The sequence below is a fragment of the Ixodes scapularis genome, unplaced genomic scaffold, assembly GCF_016920785.2.
Source record: "Ixodes scapularis isolate PalLabHiFi unplaced genomic scaffold, ASM1692078v2 PGA_scaffold1__304_contigs__length_218370807, whole genome shotgun sequence".
Classification (NCBI taxonomy): Eukaryota; Metazoa; Arthropoda; class Arachnida; order Ixodida; family Ixodidae; genus Ixodes; species Ixodes scapularis.
Window position 1 is genome coordinate 70,365,784 of NW_024609846.1, and position 20,999 is coordinate 70,386,782.

A 20,999-nucleotide genomic window follows, 5' to 3' on the forward strand; every position below is an offset into this window, starting at 1 on the left:
GCACTATATACCAAAAACAAGGTCAGCTATTCGTGCGGGAAGGGTCCACTTCGAAGAAAAGGTTGGGGGCATCCTGTTCTGAGTCAGCAAGGCGCGCCTAGCTGGGCTTTGCTTGTGGGCGAAATCGAGGGAATCACAGGCGGGTCTGGCGGGTCCGTGCTTCACTTTTCGCCGCCTGAACTCGTTATGGGAGCGAACATCCCGAAAAAAATCTTCAGAGTGGCAAAACTGCAAAAGTTGGGCTTTAGATCGTGGATTAAAGTGGATTTTGGATTGTAAAACAGGGTTCCCAACACAAGTCTCAAAAGATCACGCGTGATCGCCGAGAAACCGCCAACCGCCTCTCGGTGTGTCTGAACGGGGTCGCTCACGAACTGCATCCGGAACCGCTTCGCGAACGCGGATCCGCTTCCAGTGTAAATGCGCCATAAGACGTTCGAACGCGAATGTGCGTATGGGCCTTACCGCTCATTCACACTGGAAGCGGATCTGCGTTCGCAAAGCGGTTGCGAACGCGGTTGTATAAAGATCCAGTACAATTGCACGCGCACTTGATGTCATGGAGTGTGCGTGCAATTCTACTGGATATTTATACAACCGCTTTCGCAACCGCTTTGCGAACGCGGATCCGCTTCCAGTGTGAATGAGCGGTTACGCCACAGCAAAGGAGTTTTTGTTGTTCTGTTTTGTTTTTTTACGTGAAAACGTTTCACCCGAAGGGGTGCAGGTGCGGAAACATATGCAGCGAAAGTAGACCTCAACACAGGACGTTTCCGCGTGACGCCTCTCTCGTTGGGAATATCAAATACCCTTTCACTGAGCCCCCTGTAGGTCGCGGTTGCCTGCCATCGCGCTGAGAGCTATGTACACTCAATCATCCCCCAAATGTCCTAATCTTGAATGAACTTCAAAATAATATAATTTTCTCACTTTTTTTCTTTTTGACGTAAAATATCATCTATTTGAGTTGTGAACTTTTATAGCCGATACCGGAGGCAGCGCAATACCCGTCGTCCGGCGACGGGAGCCTGAAAAGACGAGCAGAACCATCACCTCATAGAAAAGAAAGCCTAGGTGCAGCATTTTAATACGTCACTAAAGAAGCCCACCGTAGGCCAAAGATCAGACATGACTACTTCGTCAGCGTTCGGCTAATAGTAGTGTTCTCAATGATTGGACGCGAGTTCCAGCGGAACGCTCACGCCATAGCCATGTCTAATCTCTGACTTTCCTACGGTGGCCTTCTTTACCGACGCAGGAAAAATGAGCAGTTGGGTTTATTATCAAGGAGGTGTCGGCAAAACGCGGCAAATCCAAAGCGCTGATGTCGATGGTCTCGAGAGAAGGAATAAAAAAGAAGTAGAAAGAGAGAAACAGAATAGCAGAAAAAAGCAGACGAAAGTTTCAGCTTTGTCTTTAGCCACGACGAGCTGAAATCGCTCGTGTGTTTACCAACGTTATTTATTATTACACAATGCGCGATTGGGCGTTTTCTTAAAAAGTAAGCATAAAAAGGAAACTAGGTACAGTTCTTATAGGCAATGATTCGTTACTTCTTTCTCCATATTCAGGCGAGGCCGGCGGTATGGGCCCATCGGGACCACCAGCTAGGACTGCTCATGCCCACGTCTATGCCCCGCCGTTCCGAAGCGGGCCGAACTCGTGATATTTTTCCCTCCAGTCCAGATTATTATGTTACCTCTATGGTCGGCGCTCGGGGAGGCGGTCTTCTATCGAAAAGTCGTGAACTCTATGCCGATCAAGCAATAAGTGCAATACCTGTCGGTCGGCGCTGGGGGAGGTGGTGTTCCGTCGCCAAGTCGTGAACTGTAAGGCGCTTTTAGGTGCAGTGCAATACCCGTCGGTCAGCACCCGGGAAGGCGCGAGATCACATCGCAGCTTTAACGCTACGATATATTTCGCATTTCTCCATTCCTATATTGATAAAAAGCCTATTGTGCCCACCACGATTTTTTGAAATGTTTTGACGTACCCTTCTGAAGTGTTTGAGGGATATGAGAGGCTTGTCGTAGTTTTCTAAGGGTTCTGACGTACCCTTGAAGAATTCATAAAGGGTTTAATAGACCCGTCATAGTTTCTTGAAAGCTCTGTTGGGACTGCAAGAATCATTTTCGTGAAGTCACCGCACCCATAAAATATTTTAACGGGTCTGTTGGATATATCACGCGTCCCTTTCAGGATATATCCGTCGGGGAAACTGCGAATCCATCTTTTATTGAGCGACCATGACGCGTGTTGGAAATTGAGGAGACGTTCCCTCGTCCTTATCCTGTCGTGGCCTTAATCAATACGGCCCCACTGCTGTCTCTGTCCGTTCTGTATATGTGTTTTAAGGGCTGGACTAAGGACGCTGCAGGATGCCAAGTCCTGGCTTACGAGGGATTGAGAATACGTGAGAAAAACTGGGTGGCCTTTTGCTCTTTGATTATAACCTGTTTTTAGTCAGTCGAAATACAGCCCTCGTGAGAAACTGGTCGCCCTGCTATTTTTTCGTCAACAAGCACAAAATAAGTACGGAAAAACGAGCGGACACTCAGTATCATCTTCCGGTACCATGTATAGGACCTATCTTCTAAACCAGCTGGGTTTTCGGATCAAAAATAATGTATCTCAGTGCCCTGTTTCATGCGTCTCTTCTTTTGTACGGCTTCAGAAGCATTCAGCGAGCTATAAAGATGCCGAAGAAGTCACCGCGCCGGCACCAGAGGCGGCACCATGACTGCTCAGGATTTCTCAACGGCGAAGGATGCTGGTTGCGCGTTAATGGTTTTCGGTAAACGTGCTACTGATAGTGTGCCTATGTGCATGTAGTGGACGTGGTTGGTTTTACTTGTGGAACTATCGTAAATCTCAGGAATTTTCCCAGCGGCATTATTAAGTACCTCGAGATATATTATTGCGGCAAAGAACTCAGTTGTCCCTATATAGTCTTATCGCTTTTGTCTCCAGCTGTTAGCCTGCGGTTTTGTGCAAACGTTGGTTCTTATTGTGTTTTCCAGTTAAAACGCGCACATAAAACTGAATGTCTGAAATAAATTTCCAATAACGTTTTAAAGTGAATTTTTTATCCAAGGTTCACAGCCATATCTGCGTCTAATGGGCTGAAGGGCATAGTAAGTCTGACAGCCTAAAGGATCTGAAGGAGTGCAGGGATTTGAAGGGCTGAAGGGATCTGAAGGTTTTAAAGGGTTCAAAAGGCAGGGGGTTTGAATGGCTGAAGACGTTTGAAGCGTTGAGAGGGAGTCTTGGCAGATCAAAGCTGAATTGTAATTTTCAATAGGCTACAATCAATCGCGTGTGCCCATTTATGAGTTTCGTCTCTGAAGATCAAATGTAAGTGGCGTTCAACCTGAACTCATGCAAAAATACTCCAAAAGCCGGGAGACGTCATAATTAAAATAAGAACACCGACTTGACATAACAATAAAAACAACTTCATTAGACGTTTCGCCTCCCATGCGGGAGGCATCATCAGTAGTTACCCAGCAAATGCAGGGTTCAACCCCAACTCAACGCTATTTATCACGAATGTCCGCTTAAGCTTCGTGGAGAAAGTGCTGACAAAAGTTCTGTTCCCTGTCAAATTTTACCGCCGATATGTGGATGACACTTTCGTCATTTAAAAAAAAAAGTCATGCTAATGATTTTCACCGGGAGTTAAACAGTGTTCACCCCGCGATACAGTTTTCTTGCGAGGCAGAACAGCAGGGCAAATTGCCCTTCCTAGATGTATCTGTAATGAGGACAGGCGAACCGAACCACAGGATTGAAACGGGTGTGTACCTCAAGCCATGTGAAACAGATAATTTTTTGGATTTTTTGTCCCATCACCCAGTGCAACACAAGAAATCAGTAGTGCGATCGTTTGTACAGAGATCAGATACCGTGTCATCTAACGAGCTCCATGGCGCAAATGAGATGACTCATTTACAGGGAGCTTTGGTGAAACGTCGCTACCTGAGGAGCTTTGTTGACGAGGTCAAAAACAAAATGAAACAAAATGTGCTACCGTGCGAAAGGGAAAGAGATAAGAATGTAGTGTGCATCCCCAATGTCAAAGGAGTCTCCGAACCTCTTAGTCGCGCTTTGAGGCCCCTTGGCATCCGAACTGTTTTCAAGCCATACAGAACTATTGGAAATTCCGTTTCCAAACCAAAGGACCCAACCCCGGCGAAAGTCCAAAGAGGCGTTATCTACAAGATCCCCTGCAGCGACTGCCCAGCGTCCTACATTGGTGAAACCGGACGGAGGAGAGATACCAGACTCAAAAAACACAAGCGTGACGTCACGTACGCATCCCACGCGACGCGACTGAAGACTGAACTGGTGGACCATGCGTGGACAATGGGGCATTCTTTCGACTTTCCGGCCGCGACGACCTTGGCGAGGGAGGACAGATGGGGGCACCGAAAGCTTCTAGAATTGTGGTTTGTTCGCAGGGACACATCCGTGTGCAACAAAAACCGCGACCCTCTTCACGAAGCTTACACGGACATTCGTGATAAATAGCGTTGGGTTGCGGTTGAACCCTGCATTTGCTGTGTAACTACTCATGATGCCTCTCGCATGGGAGGCGAAACGTCTAATGAAGTTGTTTTTTCTGTTATGTCAAGTCGGTGTTCTTATTTTAATTACAACCTGAACTCGTTTCGATGGCCCATGTGAGTTCGGGTAGAATACGCTTGTGTTGTCTCGGCATTCGTTTTGTTCGGTTCCTTGTAGTATCGATTTGCCTCATGTTTGAATATTTGTTTCATTCAATTGATTCTTTGACTAACAAACAAATTGTTTCATTTCATACTTGTGTTGTATTAAATTTATTCCGTTACATCAAAATATATTTGTTACTTTTAATACATGCGTTTCATTTCACTTGGCTTAGCATGCAGGCGCCCTAAGCATTGGGGCTATGTCGTATTCACAGCCTACCCACATTTTCTCCGTTTTGTGGACATGGTGCCACTGTGACCGCTGCGTCTGCGGCGGCCTGCAGGCAATATATGAAAGCTCTGACACGTCTAAATTGCCGAGTAGCAAATTTAAACTTACTAAATGTGAAAGTCACCATGGTGCCTTTAAAATTGCGAGCATTTTCGGCGTCGCCCTTCGGCTATAACTTTTTTAAAGCGAAACCCGGTGCTGTGGTCTCATAGAAAAGGCAACACTGTCATGTAAGACAAAAAAGCGAATATACTAATAGATGTTAGCTAACCTTTTCTCCTTGGCTAATTTGGGAGAGACGGCCTCCCTGCCAATCGAAAAGGTAAAATCAACCTACCTTTATTCATTTCCTGCCTCCCGTCGTGCCCGCGCGTTTCCGGTCTACAACGGGTACGACGGGACTTTACGCCACAGCCTCTCAGAGTTTCACATACACAAGGACAATAGAGAATTTCTCAAAACACCGTCGTGCTACATGCCGGTGTCCATTTCTTGGGCGCAACGCGTGAGATTGAATCTGGTTCCCCACCGAACGCAGACGTAACACTCGCTTTTGATACGAGAGGAGCTGGAATTCAAGCCGAACACTAAGGCAACCCTCGTGTCTACTGCATGCATCAGAGGTGGTGCACAGAAAATCGCGCACTCGGATAATTGAGGAAGCAGAAAGGCGTCATTGTAAAAAAAAAAAAAAAAAAAAAAGCTATAGGCCGGGTTCGCTGGCGGCCTTAATCGACTGATGAGCGCGTGCTGACGTCGTGCTGTCACAGTTCTCTTGCAACGTGCATTCAGCGTCATCAAGCTTGCCGGCCTTAGCAGGCAATTGATGTGAGCTTGTCCTGAGCATGCGTTCTTAATATCGCCCCCAAATATGGCGTCCAGTGAATACTTCCTATACCCGCGCGCATGCGTCGTTCATGAGTTTATCAGTCCCGTGCCTGCTACAATAATCGCGAAATACGAGGGCGTTGAACTTGAAAGTTTTCCGTTGCCCTGAAGCGGAAATAACGTGGTGTGAGGAGGATACGGTTTCTCTCATTCAGTTGTTTGAAAACCTACTCTACCATGTTTCCTCTTGCGGAGAATGTAGCAAAAATATGGAAGGCTCCGTAGTGTCCAAAGAATGTCCGCTATTCTCCCGGCGATAACATAGTTCAGAGCGATAACAGGGTGCCAATGGGAGACAACGTGCTTATAAGGACATCAGTCAGTTATGAGCCAATTTCATTCCACTTGTTTCTGTGTGTGCTTTCCTTTCTTTTAGTTTACATGCCGCCACTCTTAAATATTTAGGTATTTTTTTAGTTCCGACGAGCATCTCATCTGACAGCACGAGATTAGTGAGGTGGTTTTATTTGCAACTTGCGAACCCCGGGACCCGACCGACTCGAGCGGAATCTGACGTCAAGAAATGCAATTATTCTAAGGCGTTTTCAGTGGCTTGCTTCAATGAAAACGTATAATTGAAAAAAAAAAAAAAAAACAAGTAGTAATTCCTAGCCGATTCCGCTCGCCAGCGGTTACTTCACCTACATTTTACTCTCGACGTTTGGCTATAAATATTTTAAGGTTTTTTTTTGTTTTTTTTTATATTTTGCGGATCCTAAAGTGTCAGAGTAGCGTTGGAAGTACGCGTTTATTTATCTATCCTCCCCTCTCTTGGTATATTTCCTGTTGTAGGTGTGTACCTATGTCACTGTGCGCAGATATGAGCGCGCGTATATATTTTGTTATTTTTTCAATAGCTTGGACACAAACAATATACGTTGGAAAACCTATAAAATCCATACACTTTCGAGTACCCGCTGGCTATTTCAGAGCTCAATCAGAAAGCGAGCTTATTGCTTTATTTATAAAATTAATATAAGCCTTTTATTATTTATTTTTTCCAACCTAATCAGTGTACATGCGTTGGCAAATATAATATATAATGACGGTTATTCTAGAAAAAATAATAAACACCAGCTGTCTACCAGAAATTTGTAATACAGTATTTTATTAGTTGAAGACATTTGCCAAACGGTAAGACACACCTATTCTCTTTCTTTTTTTTTTGTTTTAATTAAAAAAAAAGGGTCATGAATGCGGCACTGATGCGGTTTCTGCAGCTGAGTTATATGGCCAGGGGGCATAATATGGGGGCTAATATTCACAATTCGCCAAATAATTAACAAAAACCGGTTGATAAACTGTTTTAAGCACATATGGTTCCAGTGACTGTATTGTTGAGCATCATCGAAAACCCCTAAATAAGTACATTTCAGAATGATTTAAAGCACGTGGGTAACTTTAGCACACCATCAATGTGTGCTAAATTTACCACGCGTGCAACAGGCGCAAGAATGGCGATACGAAAACGCGGATGATTGTCTTTCCATCTGCGTCTCGCACCGCTGCACTTGCCCCTGTTACACGAGTTATAACTTCAGCCCACCGTTGCGCTTCCCACGCACTTTAAGTATTTCTAATTTTTTTTAAGGTTTGGTGGCCTTCGATGAGGATTTGCAAGTTTCTAGGTGCAACCATATATTTATTTTCAACCATTAGAGTGTTAATCAACAAACTTTAGTTAGTTATCCCCCCCCCCCCCTCTTATCGTGACAATAAGCCCCATATATTATTTTCCCCTGCAATATTAGTGTACATTACACGACATGTTTCAAATTAGTTATTGTCGCATTAAAATCAAACACACGGTGTTTGTTGGCCCTGAGGATAAATAAAACAAGTTATATACTGAACAAATAAAAAGTCCTGTTCTTTTGTTCTCAAATGCACCATAGGAAGACAAAAAAAATAATCTTACGTCATTTTTATTTTAATCGAACATTCCTCTTCAAAAATACATTGCACACATAGAATACTTATGCAAATATGTATTTGGGCCAATTTAAACTAAGTTTCTCTTTTAATATGTGTCAAAAGAGGTTCTGTAAACAGGTTTAGTATTACTCGAAGACAACATGACATGATTCATTATTCTAAAAAATCGTAAAATTGGAAGTTAAAAGAAGAAAAAAAAAAAAAACGTACAGTCGATGCAAAAGGAACTTGCACAAGCGCCCGTGCACTCCGACTATTTTTTTTTTTCTGTTACATAATATTCTTTTCTCGCAAGATATTGTTCGAAACCCTCTTCCCCGTCGGACTTCTGCTAAATGATTGTGACAGTTTATATTATAAAAATACAATAATTAATGACACTTGTTCTAAAAAAAAGTGTCATCATTAAAGAATTTTCTCATAATCGAAGAGATAGTTAACATCCGGGAACCCTTCGGTTGAAACGCGTATCATGCATCGCATTTTAATGTCAATCCATCGAACGACCCAAAACATCTGTCTTTAGCACCTAAATTATACTTTCAGAAAAATAAAGCCAGACCTGCCGCGGAAAATATGCGGAATGTGCGAGTAAATTCCCGCCTAAATCACCGAAGCGAAGTCGTAAAAAAAAAAAAATAGAAACCCATGCTTATATTTTAACAGTCCAGACGGCACTTGCATTTTTTTATATTATTTTATACTTTCAGGGAGAGAAGCCCAAAAGGGCGTAACAAATTTCCCCGTTGGATGCTCAGGCAACCTTCCTGGCCATCAAAGACGGCATATATAAAGAGTGCAATCGAAGCGTCGTTCATCAGTTCGAGCTACCGAAGCAAGAATAACACTCTCAAACATGGTAAGATTTTGTTTTGAATTGAAGATTAGTAATAAAAACTACCGCCCTAAAGCAAAGATGAATATTGAGGTTAACATGCACGCTTGATAAAATAATATCAATTAAAAATAAAACCGCTTTAAGTTTATGAATTTTACTAGAACAAATTACTACGAGGAAGTTCACAATTCCGCCGTTGGCATACTACCTCGGTTATCACGTTCACATTCAATAAATTCCATTATTTTACGAAATGTGAGCCTCAAGAACACCTTGCCCAGTCACATATTACAGGGCAACCAGATTTCAGAATGGTATAACCTAAACTTTTAACCTGACGTAATAACCTCTGAGGTCTGCTCGTTCCTTGTAATCAATTGGTTAGTTTTAATGAACAGTGCAACAAATCGTATCACAGCAGCGGCTGTGGCAATAAACTCTCAAATTTGACAGAAATGTGTTTATCGTTCCCTATAGAAGCTTTATACGCTCACTTTTGTTATTTCTGGTGCTAAGTCTTCAAACTACGGAGCATTTATGTTTAAAACCAATCGGCGGTAAATTAATAACATAATCGGAAGTAGAGGGAGATCCCAACGTAAGAACTCGAACCAAAGAAACACGTTGAATATCAGTTCGTGTTGTCACAGATAGCTTAAGAATCTCATGGCGTGTCCTATTATCTTCACATTTCGTACTCCATGATTCATTCCTCGGTGTTCTTATCGAATAATACCATTGTCTAATCGGCTGCGAAGCCAAAATAAGGTAATGGGGACTCGCCACGCCCTGAATTTTTTCAACTGTCAATGACTACTATAAGCGGAAAACATTTTATCTGTTGATAAAAACTTTACTGTGCGTGATACCTAAAAGGGCCCAGCTCAAGTAGGTTTTGTATTGAATTGCTAACAAATGAACGACTGGTAACAGCATTTTGCCTCCCTTTCCTTTCTGCAGTTCCGTTGCGTCCTCATCCTGGCCCTTGCCACCTGTGCCTTCGCCGGCTACCTCGGCTACGGCGGCTACTCCGTGGCTGCTCCACTAAGCTCGTCTTACTCCACCGTTCACCACGCTCCAGTTGTCTCTACCCTCGGCTACGGCCATGGTCTTGGCTACGGCCATGGTCTTGGCTACGGCTACGGTCTCGGCTATGGCCACAGCCTTGGCTACGGATACGGACTCTTTGGCCATGGTCTTGGCTACGGTTATGGACTTGGCCGTCTTGGCTACGCTGGCTTCTACAAGAAGTGTGAGTACTCAATACAACAATTTTTTCATGAATTGTCACATTATGGCTCCACGAAGAGTGAATTTATTGTAAACTCTTTAGCTGGCATCTTTAATTATTAAATTAGTATTTCAGTGGTCCTTGAAACATATGAAATCAATAATTGAGATTTTTAAAGAATTTCGTCGTGAACGAGGCGAGTGGCAAGTTGTATTTCGTTTTACGAAATAACTGTGGCCTAAGAGATCACTAATGAAGTCCCTATGCTTTCCATTCGCAGAATCTGAACACCTGACAATTTCGGACGATGGCCTTCCGGGACTGCACTCACCACCAACAGGAGTACATAGAAGAAATTTGAAAATAACGCAATAAACCAATCTTTCTTTAACGATATGCTGGTTTATTCCCGACTTCAAGAACACTTTTTTTCTTTTTTCTGTCATAGCATTTTCTGTTTGATATATTATGAACATTGCTTAGGCTCAGGTATCTGTCAATTGACACGGTTATAAAAAGTAATGATTGTTATATTTTGGACACGTTCAACCTTGTTTAAACCGAAAAAAACGAAACTAGAAGCATTATTTGGAGGTTTGCCCACTTCTTGAGACGTCACCCATGGATACATCAAGTCTCAACAACCGGAGATTTTTTAATTTGTCTTTTTTGTATTCGGTGCACCCTATATGAAATTGTGATGGCTGTGTTTTTCACCGTCAATAGACGGCATAATTCGCAAACGGTGCGGACGCTTTTCTGTGCTAGCGACTTGAACACGTCTAAACGGGGACACCTATTTTTTTGAGCGAGAGCTTCGCGTTATTTTATACAGAATTTGGACTTTCTATTTTAGTTACTTCGATGTTTATTTTTAATTTATTGTCTGGATTTTGAGGTTTTTTTTTTTCAAATTTTATATTGGGAAAGTAAATTATTACGCTAAACCACATTTATTAAACGCTAAACTCTAGCCCTTATTCAGAAAGTCCGTGATAAACGCCAAATCTTGTGCAAACCATAGGTCTGTTTGAGTTCATGCAATTACAGTCTTCCGTCAAAAATATATTTTAATATTGTTTTCATTAAAGCGAACGTCATACCGCAGACACCTACTACAATGTGAGATCAGGATTAAAATATTCAGGGCAATATAAATCACCCAGTGCCACAGGATAGATTTGTGACGTTGAACACATGAGGACCACCGTTAAATGTTGCAGTAATCTCTATTGGGGTAAGATAACATTAAAAGGTTAACTCTAATAAGCCTACCCTCTAAAAGATCTCAGTAAGTTTACTATCACGCGGAGCACTCCGATTTCCAATCACTGGAATCTGGAAAAGAGTCTGAGTGAACTCGCGAGGCCAAAATTATTTCTATAACTAGTAGTAAAATTTGCATTCTGACGCTATAAACGACGTTTTAAGTGCTTAAGTCATACTCAGTGTCCCATCGCAGACTTTGTTCCTTATTTCGAAGAGTATTCGCGCCCTCTATTTTTTACCAAATCTCTGGACCGATGTATTACCCCAGGCATACGAGCAAATAAATGTCCCTTGATGCTATAGAGATTCGCCCTGCACATTATTTGGCGTTTTTAAAATGGAATATAAAATGCCATATTATAAACACAAAAATATCTGCCTAATAAATACGAGAAAAATCACTCGTTGAAATCGTTGAAGGTCCTGTATACGAAGCTTTAAAGAGAATACTATTAAAAATTACTCAACAAAATATGTGAATTAGTGTGATATATTTACTGTAATTGAAATACCTCTCGAGCATATGCATCATAGACATTCCGGCACCTTCGATATATAAAGCGTCTGAATACGCGAGCACCCTCATCATACGGCGGTTCCTCTACTCAATAGGGAAGAGATTCTTGTCGCCTTCTTTATACTATCGGCAGACGGCGCTTGTTTTAAGCGTGGTCATCAACTCCTAGGTAACACGGCCAGTGGGAAGAATCTTCAGCTTCAGCTAAAAATACAAAGGCGGGGATTGATCGGACACCAATGCTGAATCAAATTTCGGCTTAAACTCGTTTTTGACCAGTTAGGACACGAGCATCGGCATAATGTTGTGGCGTGCCGACCATCTCCGCTTGGAGTTACGCTCAAGAATGAAGATTCATGCCAGCCGTGTCTGACGAATTCGAGCATTACGTGGTACACCACGGAAAATAATGTGGTCTGGTGATATACCCTAACGATCTAGTGAACAAAAGGATAAAACATCTTTGAGGGTGAGTCTGTTGCCAAGGAGGAAAGCTGACTACAAAAGTTGGTGTTACATTCTGAATACGGGGCTTGAGCTCTGGTATCTCGACCGCAGAGACACAGTGAAAAAAATGGAAGTAAAATTCCAGTATAAAAGAGGCGTAAATCAACGGATGTTATTTAGCGTAGTACTAAAAATACACTTATTTTTTTCAGTCAACTTTATTAGAACCGAGAATAACAAAAAAATTGCCCTTCGGCACTTTACAACTAGAATTAAAATAGAGACCGATGAATACGGCAACTAACTTTTGAATTTCGTGGACCCAACGCTTTGCGTCATGGATTTTTCTTTTTTTTTTTTTGAGACGTGTTTTGTGAATCGTTTTGCGTGAGAGCATTTCAATAGTCTCCCTAGAAGATGTTCCCGGGAAAGCTTTTCACAGCCACTTTCTGAGTGCACTATTGTTAAAAGCGCCATGCTGTTAGGGATTTTCAAGACACCACCGATAGAAGCGTCTAATGCCATTCAGTCTAAACAGTCCTATCGATCACGTTTCACCTTAACTTAAAAGTCAAAACAATTTTGTGTAGAGCCGGGCAAAAGCAGCCCGGCTCTCCGAGTTTTCGCCATTGCGTTCTATGGCGTGCGCTCGTAGTTGACGTTGTAGGGACGCTTGTATCTTTATTTGTGCGTCGTATTTCCTCACAACGTATGTCGTATGCTATGCCCGACTATTTGAGCTCACTGCTCGAGCCTGAATGGCAGCAGTACCGAAACAAACTGTGCGTGGACGGCGTTGCCTACGAGGATCCGTGCTCCGTAAAAAAGGCCTGCTGGACTTCTGACGTAAAGTTGCTGCCACCGAAGTCGACGGCTCACGTCGTCGTTTATTTAGTTTTTTCGCCAAGCCAGTTCACGGCCGACACGGTGCAGGCGTACAAGTCTCTCGAGGCCTACGATTACTTCGAGTCGGTTTCCGCACTGCCGGCAGGATCAGAAGACTGTGGTTCTGCGGAAGTGTATTTATTAATTGATTAAATGCACACAGTGTCTTCAAGTCGAGGTATGATATTTTTCCTACCCTCATGGCCACAAGGCACGACAAGGCCTTGTCTGTTCTGCAGACTTGGCGGTAACAGGTTACAAGTAACGGCGTTGTTGGTAACGCGTTACTTTTTTCAGTAACGTAGTAACCTACTCGTTTTCGACACAGTAACGGGTAACGTACTTACGTTACTATTTCAAGTAACGTAGTTACGTTACTCGATACTACTTCCCAAGTCTTAAAGAAATTACACTTCAATGTGTTCCGTGTTTTAGGCGTCAAGCCATGCTTTTCTTTGCGTTTTTTCTCATGAGTATTTAGGTGAAACCGTAAAAAGAGATAAAGTAATTATGTTCAGTTTCTGCGTGAAAATAATGTGTCTTGATATATGACCTGTATCGTCAAAACCGTAAAATTTGTTAAATCATAATATAAAAAAGTAACGCAGAAGTAACGTGCGTTACTTTTTATCGGTAGCGGTAACGCGTTCTTTTTATTTTTAGGTAACGTAGGTTAGTAACGCGTACAATTTATATTCAAGTAACCAGTAACGTATTTCGTTACTTTTTTTCGGTAAACCCAACAACACTGCCGTTCTGTCGCCGATCCCCTTCGGCTGGGTAGCACGGGCGTAACGAGCCTCCGACGAGCGCTTGGCCGGTGCTTTGTGCGCGAACACCATGGGAATAAAATCCGGGTGGTCTCGATCAGACAACGGTTTCCCTGCACATAAGCACGCATCGGGACGGAGATTTAAATGGAAGCCGCACTTGCCTTCAAGAAAGTGTTTGCCGCACAAATGGTCGTTCGCGTGAGGCGACCATACTTTTCGATCCACGGATATTATCCACCTTCTATGCCTTTCAGAGTTTGCCGGGAACTTGTGGAAACTCACTCTGCTGCTTTTCTTGTACATTTTGGCGCAATTAACGGCAACACAGCTTCGCGGCATGCTGAAATGCTATGACGCCAATGCGAAACGTGCGCGCTTTTGCCCAAACCCCCCGGCTCCGGCGCGATCGCAGCGCCGCCGCAGCTCCGTGACGTCAAGCCCGCGTGTCGGTTTATAGTAAGGAGTAAAAAAAAATGACATTCACTGGAAATAAAACATTTTGCAGTATTACAGAGCACACTTTATGTTACAAGGCCAGAATATTAGATGAAAAGAGCATTTTATTTAATTCCCTCTTTTCGGATTGCTTCTGACGTAGTCATGTCAGTCAATCAAATGTGATGATGGGCGAATCTTGCTCATGAATTTGACACGAGCACTGCGTGAGCTCTCCACTTGAGCTCGGTTCTAACATATAAATCGCCAAATATTTCGGTTGGGCCTCGTGTTTAGTCGATGCGGTGACACGTGCGGTGTCCCTGGCATTGTAAGGATAATCGCACACATCCGGCACATTGCAAGACTGGCGGCATTTAATCGCCACTAGATCACGCGGACATTGGCTGGGAGTCGACAAATTAAGCACGGCTCTTTTTCAAATGTTTTTTTTTGGCCTTTGTGCATGTCCAAAGGTATTTATTGAAACTAAAAAAAATGTACTGCATGTAAGAAAAACACAATCATATTCCTGATTTAATAGTACTCTCTAGAATGCATAGCTCTTATTAGTTAGAAAATATTGCAAGTTGCAGCTGAAGTAACTTTTCTTGATAAAATAAATTTAAGAGTTCTACTTGTCTTTCTTTTACATATTTCATACCCTGTACTCGTTGCTGATGCATTATACAGTGTGGCTAGACAAAATAGTTTCTTTTGGCGCCTTTAGAATGTTTACTTCATTAATTAACAACGGTTGATTACTAGTGAATGGAATGTGAAGTAGCGAAACAAAACTGTCGATGCGTTTTAATAGTTTAGTTTTAAGGTGAATGCACATTATATATCTCGGACGCTCTTATTTAACATCATCACGGAAGCAAAAAAAAAAGATTCATTAAATAAAAAAAAAAGCAACTTTGTTAAAGCGGAATATTTTAGAGGTCGCATGCTTCCATATATGAAGGCTCCATTACCTCCGTAGTGCCAAGAGAATGTCCGCTATTCTCTCGGCGATAACATATAATGCAGAGAGAAGGCAATGTGAAAACAGGAGACGACGTACCTGTCACCCCTAGTGCTGCTCCAATTTTATTACACAGGTCCTTGTGGGCACTTTCATTTCTTTTAGTTCACATGCAGCTACTAACAAATATCGTATATTTTTAGACTCGGCGGGCATCTCATATGAAAGAGCGAGATTAGTGAGATGGCTTCAATTGCAACTTACGAGCTCCAGGACCTGGCCGACTCGGGCGGGATCTGACGTCAATAAAAATGCGTTTTCTCCTGCGGTTTCATCCGGCTGCTGCTAACGAAGACGTATACTGCAAATGACTCATTTTTCGGGGGCTCAATATTTCGCGATTTACGTACCAGCGGAAGTTTTAGAATTATTCGAGGGTTCTAATTTTTGCTACGCCGTGGGATCTCAATATAGATTCCCATGTGTTTACATTTTACAGGAATTCTTCCCGGCACTTATTTTTTTGCGAACTGTATGCAATTCGCGAAATGCACAAAAATTAGGTCGTGTACAGTATTCGACAAAAATACTGATTTCGATGTGATCCTGCTCGCCAACAGGTAATTCAGATACTTTTTTTACTTTCGACTTTTAGCATTAAAAATCCTCACGGTTCCTCTCGCGTATCCACAAGTGTGAAAGTAGCGTTAGATGCACGCTTTGACCTGTCTAATCTTCCTTTTATTGGTGCATTTATTTCTGCAGGTGTGTAGCTATGCCCGTGTGCGCATAGGAGCTCGCGCATTTTTTTATTTTTTATTTTTTATTTTTATTTATTTTTAGTGGCCTGTAATTAGAAATTTGTCTGGCAAAATATAAAATGCACACACCTTCGAATACCCGCCGGCTATTTCAGAGCTAATTATGAAAGTGGCCTTGACACTTCATTTCTAAAAGAAGAATGAACATCGTATTAATTTTCTTTTTTTGCGATCATAATGACTGCATATGCATTGCCAAACTTGCTAGAATCTACTACGGCGGGCGGCGACGCAGACGATCAAATCCAGTAGCGAAGTGTGTTTGTCGTTCGTATTGATAGCGAACCAGCGAAAGAAAGCAGACGAGATCCATCGGCAGCAAAAGCGCCGTCGTTATGCAGACGCGTTCTTTGTTTTTACCTTAAGTTTTGCTTTTATTGTCCGTATTTATTGTTTAACCAAATGCACATTACAAAAAGATTATATTCTTTTTAATAAGCCACGGTGGTCCCGAGTCGTCGCGATAACGGGGTAGCGCCATCTATCAATACGAATGCCGGACACACCCCGCTACTGAACTTAATCGTATGTGCAGCCGCCCGCCGCAGACCCTGGCAAGTTTCTTGGCACTATTTTTTTACAGAAAGAGAGCTACGCTTTGTAATTTTACAAGAAACAACCGACCTGTGAAATTCACCTCTGACGAAAAGTTTGGATTGTTACGTGGAGGCGTCAAATTTTACGCTCCATTTGATATTGAGCCTGGTGACTTGGGTCGCCCTATGTAATGGCAAGGATTGACAAAAAAGACTCGTGAAAGAAAGAATTGCATGTACGTTTATTGAGCACGGCAGGGATTGAGAAATGGTTTGGAATTCAGTTCCTTATGCCTGCCAGTCCTGGCTCATAGGAGAATTGCACAGGAGTCCTTAAGAAAGTACTGATATTTTTACGAGTTTACCCGATTGATTCAAGTCAAACTGAAGCATTTTTCACGTATTGTATTGACTGGCGACTTCAATTTGAAATATATAGATTAAAACATAATTATTCCTAAGAGCAACTGCGAGCACTTGAGGCTACTTAGCTTTCAGCAATAATTTGAGCCAACTAGTAAATGTTCAACCTGAAGCTCCAATGGCAGCGAATCTTTACTCGGTCTCGTGTTTTTATTTGAGGCAGTAGCCGAAAATGTTTTGACGTAACAATTGAGAAGTGTAAATTGGATCGTTCAATAGATATCTGTTAGTTATCACCAATTCAAAGTACGCGTAGAGAAATTCAGTTGAAACGGTTTCGTGATTTCAGTCGCGAAAATGACGTCGACACTTTTGATTTACTAAGTGAATCATTTCAAGTTTTTTGTTTGTGGTATGCAAAATGAACGGCGGTTCTGGAGAGAAGTTATGGTTATTTTTAAGCATGTTGTCCTAGCCTGCATCAAAGAGATTGTTCCTGAGAGTGCAACAAAAAGAAAGAAGCAAAAGCCAGGGGTGATCCGCGATATTTTACTTCTTAAACGCAAGATACACCGCATAGAAGATACGAACAATGTTTAAATGGTACTCTTCCTTCCCTTCGCCAACAACTCCGTATCGTCGCACGTGCACTGAGATATCGTTTTTTTTTTTTTTAATTTAACCATGTCCAACTTTTTTAAGGAAAAGTAAAAACAAATTCTACGCGCATTTAACCATTAATTGCAAGGAGGATATTAAGGAACTCAGTCACGATGCGCATCGCTAAACGATGAACAAAGTACGCAAGCGACAATAAGCGCTTTGTTCCTTTGGTGTATACTGTTGAGGACCCTGTGCTACCAAAATTTGTTTCTGACACGCATTTTCAAATCAGTAATTTGGGTGGTGACTGTAGATGGTATTTTTGAAAGATTACTTCGACTGGATGCTAAAACGTCATGCAAACGAGATAGAACTCCTAATGCGTTTTTACAAAGATATGCTGAATCGTGCTCAAAGTTTCTTTGCGAGTATACTCTTGTAGTTTAACTGCGAAGTGCTTCAAGATGGGAAAGTGGCCAAGGTAGTAACTTTATATAAACGCGGTGATAAAAATGTAGTCTCTAACTACAGACATGTATCAATCTTGAGTACATGGGGCAAGGTTCTTCGGCATTTTAATTTCAAACACATCGTAAACATTTCGTAATCTGCAGCATTCTTGAATAAAAGAAAAAAACAGCATGGTTTCCGACGTGGGTATTCAACAGTGAACACAGCCTCTTCACACGTTCTGTGATTTTGCTACCGCAGTGGATAATGATGGTCATGTGGATGCTAAAATTTTTAAGTTCGCGAAGGCTTTTGATAGTGTTTCATATTGCAAATTACTGTATAAACTTAAGCAGGTATTTAAAAATGTCTGTTTACTACGGTGGATTAACTCTTACCTCGAAGACCGTCAGCATAATGTGATTGTTGGTAAAGCAGAGTCTATAGAAATGCCTGTTTTATCAGGAGCATCCAAGGGCTCGGTACTCGGTCCTTTGCTTTGTTTGTCCTTATTAATGATCTGCGAATGGTCCACCCAATAATACAGTGTCGTTGCTTGCTGACAATTGTGTTTTGTTCTTTGAAGTATCTTGTATTGACGATCACTAATGTTTAAATGCTACTTTACACATGGCATTTCCCTGGTGCCGAAATTGGCTAATGGATCTTACTATAAATAAATGTGTTCAAATGACACTAACCCTAAATATATCTCCAATTGCGCTTCCTTTATGTTGTATACTGAGTTCCTTAGCAAATAATCAGTTCCTATAAGAATTTAGGTGTAATCATTACTTCGAACTTCAGTTGGTCTGCTCATTTTATGTATATCCTAGTCAATGTTTTCCGCAAACTGTGGCCTTCACGAAGGAATATGCCACTGTACTACAGAAATCAAGATCGTGGCTTACACGTCTTTGATTTGTTTACTATTGGAATACGCAGATATTTTATGGGTCCCACAAACACATACATCAATTGATTGATTGGAAGACGTCCAGAAAAAGGCACTTTGATTTATTTATAAGGCATACGACAGAAAAACGTCTATGTCATCCTGGTATGTCTCATCCACAATACCACAGTTATGATCTCAAATGAAAGTCAACCGCTTGATGTTCTTGTATAACCTAATACATGATAAGGTGGGGTTACATTTCAACGACTGTCTGAAACAACGAACGCCGTAACATATACATTTCTAATCTTTTTTTTTTTTTTTCAAAGCATGACTTCCCTTGAAGTGTGACAAATTTGCTACAGATAATTTTTTTTTATCGCTAGAGCTTCCGGCGTTTTCGTATATAAGTATACATCCAGGAAATAATCCATATTACAATTTAGTATGAGAAATTTAGTATCGTATATCTATTCATATCTGCCCTGCAGCTGTGCATGCAACCATGCCTTGGTTCATAAGAGAACGCCAGCCGTATTCGTAAAGTAAATAAATAAATAAATAAATAAATAAATAAATAAATATATATATATATATATATATATATATATATATATATATATATATATATATATATATATATAACTTTCAACAGATTCCCTGCATTTTAACTGCTTTTTTGTTCAGTATTTTGTAATTGCTTGATATCATTCGAAACCCACTTCCCCGTCCGCCCTTTGCTAAACAACTGTGACAGATTTCATTATTAAACATTTTCATCATGAATGGGACTTGCACCATCAAAAATTGTTATCCTCAAAGACGCTTCCAATAATCGAAGATAGTTCATCTTCAAAAACTTATCGGCTGAAAAGCATGATATGCATCGCATTCCATTCTGAATCCAGAGAACGAAGCAAAGCAGCCGTCTTTAACACGTAAATTATATGTTCAGTATAATGAAGCTAGGCCACCGTCGTTAAATATGCGGAATTCTTATGTTAATGCATGTGTGAATCCCCGAAGCAAAATCGTAATAAAAAGAAATAAAGACCCTGTGGTTATTTTTTTTTCATTCAAGACCATACTGGGCATTTTTTATGATTATTTCATTCTTTTAGTGCGTGAAGCGTAGAAGGGCGTAACAAACTTGTCCAATGGTGGTTCAGGCAACGTAGCTGGCCATAAAGGACGGCATATATAAAGAGTGAAATCAAAGCGCACTTCATCAGTTCGAGCTAACCCAGCAAGAATAACACTTCCCAACATGGTGAGATTTTGTTTTGGATTGAAACTTACTCATTAAATTAAGCACCCAAAGCAGTGAAGAATAGTGTGGTTAACTTTCTTGGTTAATGAAACAATGTAAATTGATAATAAAACCGTTTTAAGTGGGCCAATTTTACTGCAACGAATTGCTATGCGCACGTTGACAGTTCCGGCGTTATCTGTTTCACGTTACCTGGTTCACTTTGAATGAACTACATTCCTTTACGAAATGTCAGCCTCAAGGATACCTTGCACAGTCACATTTTATGGGGGAACCAGTTTTTTTAATCTAACCTAACATAAACATTCGTGCCCAACGTAATACGGCGTGCAAAATTGAAAGCTGTTTGCTCACCTTGTGCCTCCTCGTGCGTTTTTTTATTGCCAAATCTGTCCACGTTCTTTTATTACGACCCCGACCACAACGAATGACGGCGCGCGCTCGGTTACCTCGTCATCGTGCGTACCGTAACCAGAGGCGAATCCAAAAGGAAGGGGGGGGGGGCGGCTGCGCCCCCCCCCCCCCCCCACAAACAAAGTCGACACCCCCCTCCCCCTTTCCCACAGGGAAATTTGACATGGGTTGAACCCCTGGTGCACAAGAAAAAATGGGAGGATAGTATCATCACAATCCCCCCCCCCCTCCCCCAAACGGAGTTCTGGATCCGCCTCTGCCCTATGCATAATCCATGTTGACCCTTGAACGTAGTGCCTCCCCTTGCGTTCCCATGCGCCAAAGACGCATTTTGAAACACTTGCTGGCCGTATAACCTCTGAGCACTTGTACTTCTTCGTGGGTAATTAATTCATTTTAAAGAACTGTGCTACAAATCGTATCGCAGCAGTGGTTGTGGCAATGTGGTTTCAGATTCGACAGAAACATTGCTTATTGTTTCCTGGACAAACTTTATA

General features: G+C 41.8%; 1 long non-coding RNA gene across 1 annotated transcript; it reads left to right on the forward strand.

Moving 5' to 3' along the window:
* Positions 1-8,543: 8,543 nt before the first annotated feature.
* On the forward strand, positions 8,544-10,232 carry LOC121835945. The gene is made up of 3 exons (XR_006077723.1): positions 8,544-8,644; positions 9,584-9,875; positions 10,135-10,232. It is a non-coding gene; the product is annotated as an uncharacterized LOC121835945 (long non-coding RNA).
* Positions 10,233-20,999: the final 10,767 nt, after the last annotated feature.